Source organism: Taurulus bubalis (genome assembly GCF_910589615.1).
Source record: "Taurulus bubalis genome assembly, chromosome: 3".
Taxonomy (NCBI): Eukaryota; Metazoa; Chordata; class Actinopteri; order Perciformes; family Cottidae; genus Taurulus; species Taurulus bubalis.
In genome coordinates this window covers 29,645,748-29,656,115 of record NC_136591.1, presented here as the reverse complement: position 1 = coordinate 29,656,115, position 10,368 = coordinate 29,645,748, and positions in this window count along the sequence as shown.

Here is a 10,368-nt window from a genome sequence, read left to right as displayed (position 1 = left end):
AACTTCCATCCTCCATTTTCCTCCCCTTTCTGTCTTCTCTCTGTGTTTGCAGTCAGGTGAAGCAAGGTGGAGTTCCGGAATGGAGGGATGGGTGGAGAGGAGGTCTATGGAGTGAGGGAGTGGATGGGTACAGAGAGAGAGAGAGAGAGCAGGGAGGTGGAGAAGCTGAGAGAGGAGGCAGAGCACCCTGGGGAGGCTGCGCTCCAGGGGTTGTTAACATGCAGGTTGCATATTTCTGAATTGCAGAGCAGCCTTATCTCACAGTGCTGGGTCACTGAAGCACTTCCTCTCTCACTGTGTGCGTGACTGTGTGTGCACAGTATTCTTGTGCAAGTGCGTCCCTGCATGCATGTCTGCATTTTAGGGTGTGTGTGTGTGTGTGTGTGTGTGTGTGTGTGTGTGTGTGTGTGTGCATGCGGCTGCATGTGATTATCTGCACATGTGTATATGCAACCATGATGGTAACAGCAGTACATTTTAAACTCTGATGGGGAGGGATTCTTCTCTCTCTCTCCCTCCCTCTCTCTCTCTCTCTCCCTCTCTCTCTCTCGCACTGCAGCAAGAAACACTCATCAAACTGCAACACGCATCTCGCTGAAGCCCTCAGATACAGCAGCAGCAGCAGCAGCAGCAGTAGAGCCTGGGCCTCCTGTTAACACACAGACATGACACAACGACAGCCAACAGCTTAACACTCTGCTCCCCAGCTGGCTCTGCTCTCAGGTGGGCCTCTAAGGTCTGCCAGATAAAAGCTTGCACTGCAGGGTATTAGGCGTTCTAGCCAGGGGGGTGACTCGCCGTGTCGCCGCCGGCCCCCCTTTAATAACCGGTGTCCCTGCCTGACTGGTGTAAGTTAAGGAGTCTGTTCGTCCTTGGGAGGTCAGGCTCTGCTTAAGGCAGCGTTGCATGCTGGGCCCCTACGTCTCTAACATGTACCGCGCTCTAAATGAGCCTCCCTCCTTAACATCTTTGTCACGATCCCCTCCATTTGTCACAGCGTGGCAGTAACAATATTGTCATACACGTCGCTGTTGTCATTATCCAATAACGCAGTGTCACGCAGAGGTCAGAGTTTAGACTGCGAGGTGTGTGTGAAAGGACGATCACGTAATGCACAGTGGAGACTGTGTGACGTCTACTGAATGCACAATTAGGTCTGTTTCTGTTTTGACCTTAGTAAAGTGTACTTTTGTGCATAGGACAGAGGGACAGTTTTAGGTAGTATGCACGCAATAATAACTTCATATTTGTAGTTTGCGTATATTCTTGTGTTACTTTAGATCACTAGAGACCTTTCTTCACAGGTTGCTGTTGCCTGTGAGTTGTCTCAGATTGTTTAACTTCAATCACTTGTACGCACCTGAAGAGGTATAGCTTTCCTGAATTTTTGATTATTTTATTGCACGCATTGCTCTTACTTGTCATAACTCGGTGCCGACATTACAACAATGCAACTCAATTGTAAACAGTTCCGTCTGAGATTCGGGTGTGTTATGCTAGTTGCAATGTAGCCTCAAACAGAGACGAGGAGCGGGCTGCAGAATTCTGCTTATTTCAATTGTTTCAATCTCCTACCCCCAGATTTTTTTTATTTACCAAAACTAGTCCCAACTTTCACTTACTCTTGTGACATCAATTGAGGCAACTTTTTTTACATATTGTATGCAGTGTGCTTCCCAAGACCTTTAAATACACTTTGATATGTAAAAATGTAATTATCTTTTGACCTTTCAGACATAGCTTGTGACCCCGTTGAGGGTCCCAGCCTTAGACTAAAATGGACTAAAATCCGTGACCTCACCCACTGGTTAGTAGACTTCAGTTTTGACGGCTTGGATTTGTCATTTTGGCCATAACCATCTTGGTTTTTTGCAAACTGAATTGACATAAGAGGGTGAAGCTAAGTACAACCAAACGCTTGATGAGACATTTTTGGGAGACCAAAATGTTACAATTCGAAAACCTAAAAACACACTGTGAACGGGTCAAAGTTCTAAGACGAAAACACAGACATCCCCTAGACCGGATATTGAAGTGGTAGCGACCACAAGGTCATCACCAGGTAGCCATGCCTTTAAGGATACCCTGCTTAGTCTTTTTTTTACTCTAAATAGGACCAGTATTTACTAAATTAACATCATACTGTATTGAATATGACTTGAAACTATAGATTGAGACCATAAACTCATGTTTACAATGTTTACGGAGGTTATAAATCAAGTGAGAAGTATCTTAATGTTCTCATAGACAACCACATGAGTAACCCCTTGCTGACTATATAGAACAACATTGCTCTGTGGTTCAAACAAATACTGAACATCCAACAATGCATATTGTCATCTCACATCAATCTTTTCACTCAAAACGTGTCGCTGCATGCATTCATGCATGTGTGTCCATGTGTGTCCATGTGTGTGTGTTTTCCTTTTAGTGTGACTGTGTGTTTGTTACAGTGTTTGATGTATTTGCGTGAGGAGATCAGGGGGAATGCTGTGACCCGTCCCTGGGGTCTGTCTTCATGACTGAGTGGACTTGCACTTTGCAGATTCAGGTTCAAAACCGCTGCTTATAATAGACACACTTTAGATCTTAGCAGCCGACATTGCTCTTGCCTTCGATGCAGCTCAAGGTTGAATGGAGCATGTACTTGTTGAGAAAATAACATGTCTGTGCTAAACTACGACATGTGCATCGTGGGTCCTTGAGGAGCACTCTACCAGAGGCAAAGCTCTCTGCTTCTGTCTCAGCTGGCTCCATTGTTGATCTCTGGCCCCTGCAAACGCAAACGCATTACAGCAATATATTTGCCACATCCAGGCCAGTGTATTTTCTCAGAAAAGTCCCTTTCAACTGCTGATATGGCTTAGCTTAAATCCCCTGGCCCTGTGACGACTCACTAACGCAAATGGGCCAGACAGAGAAGGGTTCAGGGTTTAGAAAGCAAGGGATGAGCGAAGCTGTTAATTATTCTTGCCTCTTCTCTTTCTTGTCAGATCAAAAAGGTTATCTTTAAATCACTAGCTTGAAGTGATGAGATTTGGACTTTTGAAAAAAATCTAAATTGTTATCCGCTGTTGGTATCAACATACGTGTGCCCATTCATATTTTGGGTAGTTACGTATATTGTGTTGTTTGTGAAAGTTAACCCTTTTCGGATTAAATATTTTTGTTATTAGATCTTTGACGCTCAATATCTCAGCATTTCACAGATTTAAAAAAAGTATTGAAAGACATAATTGATCTCAAGAAGTGTATTTTTGAAAACTTAAATGTAACGGATTAGGTCTCTAACAGATCATAAAGGCACAATCTTTAAACCACAGGTACAGATTAGATTGCACCTTTAAACTCTAAGTATAGAGTTAGGAAAATATGAAATGTGTTAAATGACTTTCCTGTCTGACGAAGTATACGCTAAATATATGTTTGCCATTCCTCTCAGCTCTCATCTTGCACCCACATCCTCTTCTACCTCTAACATTTCCTCTTTATCGCCTTACTTTGAATGATGTGTATTTATTGGTCGTGTTCCCTCTCTGCATCTTATCTCTTTTGCATGGCTGGTTCATTTTTCCGACTGGCAACTGTGAGCAAGGGCTCTTGCGGTGAAATGGGAGACCATTCAAAGAGGCACGAGGGGTGATAGCTGACGCTGTGCATGCGAGACGGACAGGAAGAGACGAGTCGGGTGAAGAGCGTACCCTTCGGCCTCCCAGGTGATGTGGTTAAAGGAGCACTGAATGAAAGGTGGGAGTACCTATAGGCCAAGGAGAGAGGGTGAACTGCATGGCTGATTCTGTGACTGACAGCCTGGCTGGCTGATTGACAAGCTAACGGGCAGAACAAGCAAAGTGAGGGTGCACAGCTCCACGCTATACTGCCAGCAAGCATCAATGCGGCTCTGAGGTCCACCAAAGGCCTGGATGAGCAATAAGTCATGTCGTGCTCACCCCCCCACCCTAACTGCAGCACCTTCACTTTGGGGGATGGAGAGAGGATGAGGAAGAGGAGAATGAAGGGAAGGGTGAGACAATGGGAGAAAAGAGGAGAGACAAGATGGATTAAGAGAGAAGAGAGTAGTGTAAGGGAAAGGAGAGACGGACTGTCGAGAGCATCTGCGCTGCAGAAATCAGCTTGTTTCTGTTTGGGCTCATGCTCACTTCAGTAGGTCTATTTGTGCACATGCATGTGTACATGCAAGAGTGTGTGTGTTGTGTTTATGTGTGTGATGTTAAAGCATCAGGAGAGAGCTCTCTGCAGGAAGATGTCCAATCCAGTCAGGCTATGCCACTGATCCCAGGCCACTGACTCTGCTTCCAGGCCTTGTCAGGTCCAGCTTCTCTCTCTCCCTCCTCCAAGTTTCTTACCAACCCCCAACCTCTAACTCTGCCACGGAGCTGACAGCTTAGCCCCAACAGCGCGCTAACCACATTACCTGAACTCACCACAGTCATTATCCTGCACTGGACCCACTGGAGCTTGAAAGTCATTCCAACTTCTCTGCTGGTAGAGGTTAATAGGTGTGGGGGCGTGAGATTACATCCCAAAGGCTACGTAGCGTCCAGCAAATAGTGGAATTGAATTCTTTCCTGGGAGCACCTTGGAAGGACAGGTGCCAGAGGGTGTTTTTTTTCCCCTTCTCTATTTTCTGTTTTCATTCAGTTCACGCTTCCTGACTTGCACGTCAGATTTGATGACAAGAGACAGCCACAAGTGTCTGGAACATTTCAGTGCATCTGAAGGCACAAACGTATCAGCAGTGCACCACCACTCCTGCAGGAGATGCTTCTTTAGGGACTAGCCCTTAAATGACCTTAAACGTCTCTTTAACTCTATTTGAAGATGTATTATTGGTTCTAAATTGAACCAGCAGGATTACATTTTAAAAACATAATGTTGCTTTTTATAGGGAGATATTGACACCTGTACCTGGTACAAGTTAAGAGAAACAGCTTCATACAGCTAGTAGCTTTTTATAAATTAGCCAGTGGTTGCTATATTTGTACAGATAACCACATTCTTTTATTTGACCATTTTCTTCAACTGTCAAGTTGGGCCAGCATTTCTTCCTGGCGACTGATTGGGAAAATCTTGTGAATAGACAATAAGAGACACACAGGCCAGCATTTCTTCCTGGCGACTGATTGAGAAAATCTTGTGAATAGACAATAAGAGACACACAGGACACCAACCACTTGCTTTTAGTGGAGCATTTAGTGTGTAATGTGCAGATACAATTACATTTTATAGCAGTTTTTATTTAGTTATGGTTATGGTGGAATTGTCATCCTTATATTGGCAACATAACTGGCTGGTATCCACTTTATAATAACAAATATTAGTATAGATCTGATAAATTGACAATACAATATGTTGGTTGAAGCCGATTAGCCAGCTAATTAATAAAGTTTTATCTTTGATTGGATTTGCATAGTCTGTATATAAAACTAAATGAGGCAATTCATCAAAAATGATTATAGTCCTAAATAATAGGACTATAATCTAATGGTCAAAAAAGTTCAATGAAAGACATTGAATACTTTTATTCATAACCAATTTCTCTGCAAGGCGTGATCTCTGTAAAAGTGTTTCTATAGGACCAAAAAAGCTTCTGCTGTTGCATAAACCAAACCCTCACTGGCTGTGTATCAGCTGTGGTGCTGCCGTACATAAAGTTTAATTATATATACTGCCAATTTGTTTGAGATTGCATTTAGCTGTCAAGTAAGATGTGTTTTGGACGTAACGCAGACATGATGTGCAAAGCCAGCTATGTAGCCACATAGAGTATGGTTGCTTTCACAAACATTTCACCAGACATGTCACTAGGAATAGGCAGAGAGGCAGAGATGGATAGACGTGTTACCTTCATTCCACTACAGGGCAGCTCAGACAAAATGAAGGCCAGGGTTGCCATACACACTGCACAAAAATTGCACAACAACGTGACCCTTCTTTTCAATCATCCACTAAGTGGTCTCACACAAATTTGAAGGAAATGTCACATTGCAGAATGTAGACACAAGACAGCGGATTTTAAATGCAAATGGAGATCCATCATTTAGCAATGGTCATTTCCTAAACTTCCAAAAGTCCAAGCTGATTGAGAATCACTGATAGGAATCCGGGAGTGCTGAGTCCATTAACATGAGGAGATTTTTTTTTGCTTTAAGGGCAGAAAATCTCTATGTTTAACTCCTCTGCATTAGGAGCCAATTACACGGCGGAAAAAAAATGACCCGGGGTAGTTTGATGTCCAAGGTTGTTTGTGCTGACATTCTGCTTTTCAAATGCCAGTCTGTTAATTATGCAAATGGCCTACAAGGCCCCTGTATAAACATATACGTAGTCCCCTTTATGTGTACATAGTCCCATATATCCTGTGAGTTATTAGAGAAAGCAAGCCCTTGTTACAATATAATAAACAAAAAATGTAAATAGGAAATGACCCCTCCGGCTGCACCGAGCCTGCATCTCTAGTATCCCTCTCAGACTCTCAGGCCCTCACTCTCCTCCTCCCCTGTCCTCTCTTTCCTTGTGGTGCATCTCTTTGCGCAGCGATGCTATGCGACACTGGCCAGCTTTAGAGAAGCCGAGTCCACATTGCATTAATTCTGAGCAGAGAGAAATCCAGTATCAGATGTAATGGGTTTGATTCCAAAGCCCTGGGGCGATGTTCTGTGCTGCTGTAATGGTGGTGGGAGTCGGCAGAGATCCTGCACTCATCAGAATGCTGCCTAACACACGCACGCACGCACACACATACACACACACACACACACACACACACACACACACACACACACACACACACACTCCCTTCCCTCTCATGTCTGCTCTCTCATTCTTTCCCTTCTTGTCTACTCTTTCCTCATCTCTATCCCTCCATTTTTCTCTCTCCTTGGATGACCAGAGGTGTACTCCACCCTGCCTCCGACTTTTCCCAACCTCCTCGCCATGTTGTTGCCTAATTACTGTTTCTAAACAAGGGGCTTTGTCCCCAGCAGTCCTGAATTTAGTGTCTGTTGCTCATTCGCAGATGGATAATTGTTTTTCTTTTTTCTTCCTCGCTGACTTCCTCTTCAGCTAAGGCCAGATTTAGTCAGGTATTCTGGAGAAGGCATCATTGGATAATGTCGAATAAGCCCCAGGGTAAGTTCCCCTTTAGTTTTTTGCTTCTTTTTTTCATATTTTAATTAAAGAGCAGCCTGCTATCGTGAACAGGGCTCCTCTCCAAGACAACATATGATTGGTTTAAGGGGTTTAAGTCTAATTGTTCGCTCTAATCATTGCCATCACAGAAACTCATGCACTCCCTCAAACAATTTGATACTCAACAAAATATTTGACCCTTATAAAATTATGAGGTACAAAGTTGGAGCCATAAAGAGATGTTTAACCTAGTAGCTCTATTAAACTTGCAACTGCATGCTTTATCATGCATTTAACAACTTTAGCCTGGTGTTTCTTTTGGGGGCAGGCTTGGGCAAGTAAAGCTTTATGGCTCTTTGGCGACCATGTCCTGTATGCTTTATGGCAATGAATGAATGTGCACCTTTTTCCATCCTCTTCACAAGCCCAGAGACTTTAGGGGAAAGTCATGAGACTGAAGTAATAAAACAGCATCCAAAAATACCTCATTTAATCTGTGTTGTTGAATAAGGTATGCGCCGTGTAGCGTGTTTGCATTGATGTAGAGCGTGAGTGCTGCCTGGCTTTGTTTCCTTATAGTTTTAGGGGAGATTCTACCCACTGCAACATGTCCCAGCTTAAGCACCTCTAATGTGGCATAACACAAACCCCCAGAGCAAGCTGCTGTCCTCTGGCCTCCCCACCTCTCCTGCGTGTGGAGCCTTCGGGGAAAACGAGGGGCTTCCCTGGGCTCAGCACGAAAACAGGGAAGCTTACGTTTACAGCTCCCTCCATCAGCTGGGGCTCCCCTTATTATTGTGATGGATGGTGAGGGAAAAGGGGAGAGCGATGGCCCTTGCCTCCTCATCACCTATCCATGAACAGCAAGCAGCTCGATCGACGGTGAGGTAATTACACCGTCATTATAATGTGCACTTTTGCACAAGCATACACACTCTAACACTACACAAACACACACCAGATGGGCTCCCCAATGTCTTCAGCCTGGTGCCTCCCACCCTCCCTTCTCCCTGCATCCCTGCTCTACTATCTTCTCTCCTCGGCTCTCCCTCTCTGCTCCATCAAGGGAATTCCAGTCTAAAGAGCTTGCCAGCTCTGGACCTTGGAGTGTGTCTGTGTGTGTGTCTGTGAGCATCTGTTTGCATTGTATGTGTGTGCACGTGCTCACGTGCATATACAACTCCTCTGTTCATGCCAACCCTGAAGAACGGCCTATTTAGCATTGGGCCCTCTCCATCACTGACAGATGTGGATGCTGTTGTGATGCTGTGCAAGATCTCTAAACAGTAACTAAACAGCAGCTGAAAACGTTGGTGTGACCTCCAGGGGTTTAAGTTCTCGCCTTGCTGCAGTGATGTAGCAGTGTACACGATGACATCACTGCTGGCTTACAGGTCTGACCTCACAAAACCACTCTCAGCAATGGAGGTGGAAACAAACTTGAAATGATGAACCAAAGAGACCACAAACACACTGCTTTTCAGCCTGGTATTATAGGAAAAGTTAAACGTTTTGTGGGACACTTGTTCGCTTTACTGTGAAGAGTTGGACAAAAATAAACTAATGTAACTCTCATGTTGGTACGTTAAATAAGAAGCTAGAGCCAGGAGATTGTGAGGTTGAGCATGGCCAGCAAATAGTCCAGCACATAACCCCCGTAAAACCACAAACATGCTGTAACGTTTTATTTGGTGAGCTTTAAAGGTGCTGATAGATGGATTTTTGTTCCCTTTGGAGAACTCCAGCAAAGCTAATTGTCTCCTGACTGTAGCTTCTTATTTACAGCACTAGCATAATCATCTTCTCATCTAATTACCAGCAGGAAAGCATATAAGCGTATTTCCCCAAATGTTCTCTTCCTTTAAGATACTCCTAAATTGCATGGATGTCCAAGTGTGCAAGTGTTTGCTGGTGTGTATGTATGTGTTGTAATACCATATGCATTAGTGCATATGGATATACACATTCAATCAAATAAAATGATGTTTGAAACAAATTCCTTTGAATGTGTGTATTTATGCAGATTAAAAGAGTTAGGCAAATGAAATGCAGAACAATGAGCGTTACATAGCCTAAAGCCTATAAAACAAGTTACTTTAGAACAGGGGAGAAGGGCATAGGATATATGAGAATACAAACTACAATAAAACCAGATTAGACTTTGGTAGCTAATGGGCCAAATGAGTATGTGCATCCCTCGGAATGGAGAATTTTTATAAAAAAGATGAATGATTGTCCAACTCCTGGTGTGTATATGTTGTGCAGTAGTACATAGGATGTACTGGAAGCCACTCAGTCAAAATACAACTCTGGTTAAGACATCAGTTAAGCTTTGAAGGCCTATTTCATATCCTTGGCCGACTCACACCTCTTGTTGCTAATTGTAACTCAATGGAAGAAGGAATTGGCTACTATATAAAGTGTGGAAACTGTGCCAGTTCTTTTGGTTAGGTCATTGGACACAGACATGGCAATGCTGTTGAAGTGAGCCAGTCATGTTGGGAGAGTTGCCCCATTTCTTGCCACGGTAACTGCGCTCATGCACGTGTGTTAATGAATTATGCATATTGATAGATTTCCATCAGAAACTAGAGGATGGGCATTTTCTTTCCATGAGAATAAACAAGAGAAATTATACACCATGGAAGCGTGCAGCCAGTCTATAAATAGCAGCTGTGCTTTTCTGCCCGGGGATGTAGTTGCATTTTTACAGGTCAGACTGGGATCTTCTGTTAAGCCTCTGCATTGAAATGCAGCCATCACATCTCTGGGGTTCTGTCCCTTGCTCTTAGAGGGGCCCCTGTAATCTCTAAAAGCAAGGGCGCATAGTGGAAGAAAAATGGGTGGGATGGGACTTTTTGGGGGGCCACCAATACTTTTTATATTGAAGAACTGCTGTTTATTATCAGGTCGGGGGTCAAATTAGAGCCCACTAAGCAGCACAGATCTAAAACTTCAGCTGCAAAATGTCATCAAATGCATGACATGAGAAAAGTAAGTGGCGTCAGAAGACGTGCTGCTCGGCAGTCTCCCCTAAAAGCATTCACAGGAAATCAATAGTGGTCTCCATGAGACTTAATCCGGGATCCACACTACTACCATGGCAGGAGGCCAGCTGAGTGATGTGTGCGGTTTAAACGGCCCCCGCATCCTGTCCGCTTATCTGGAGGTGTCCCGATGATCGCTCGACTTTCTACTCATCTCGTCTGGCTGTTT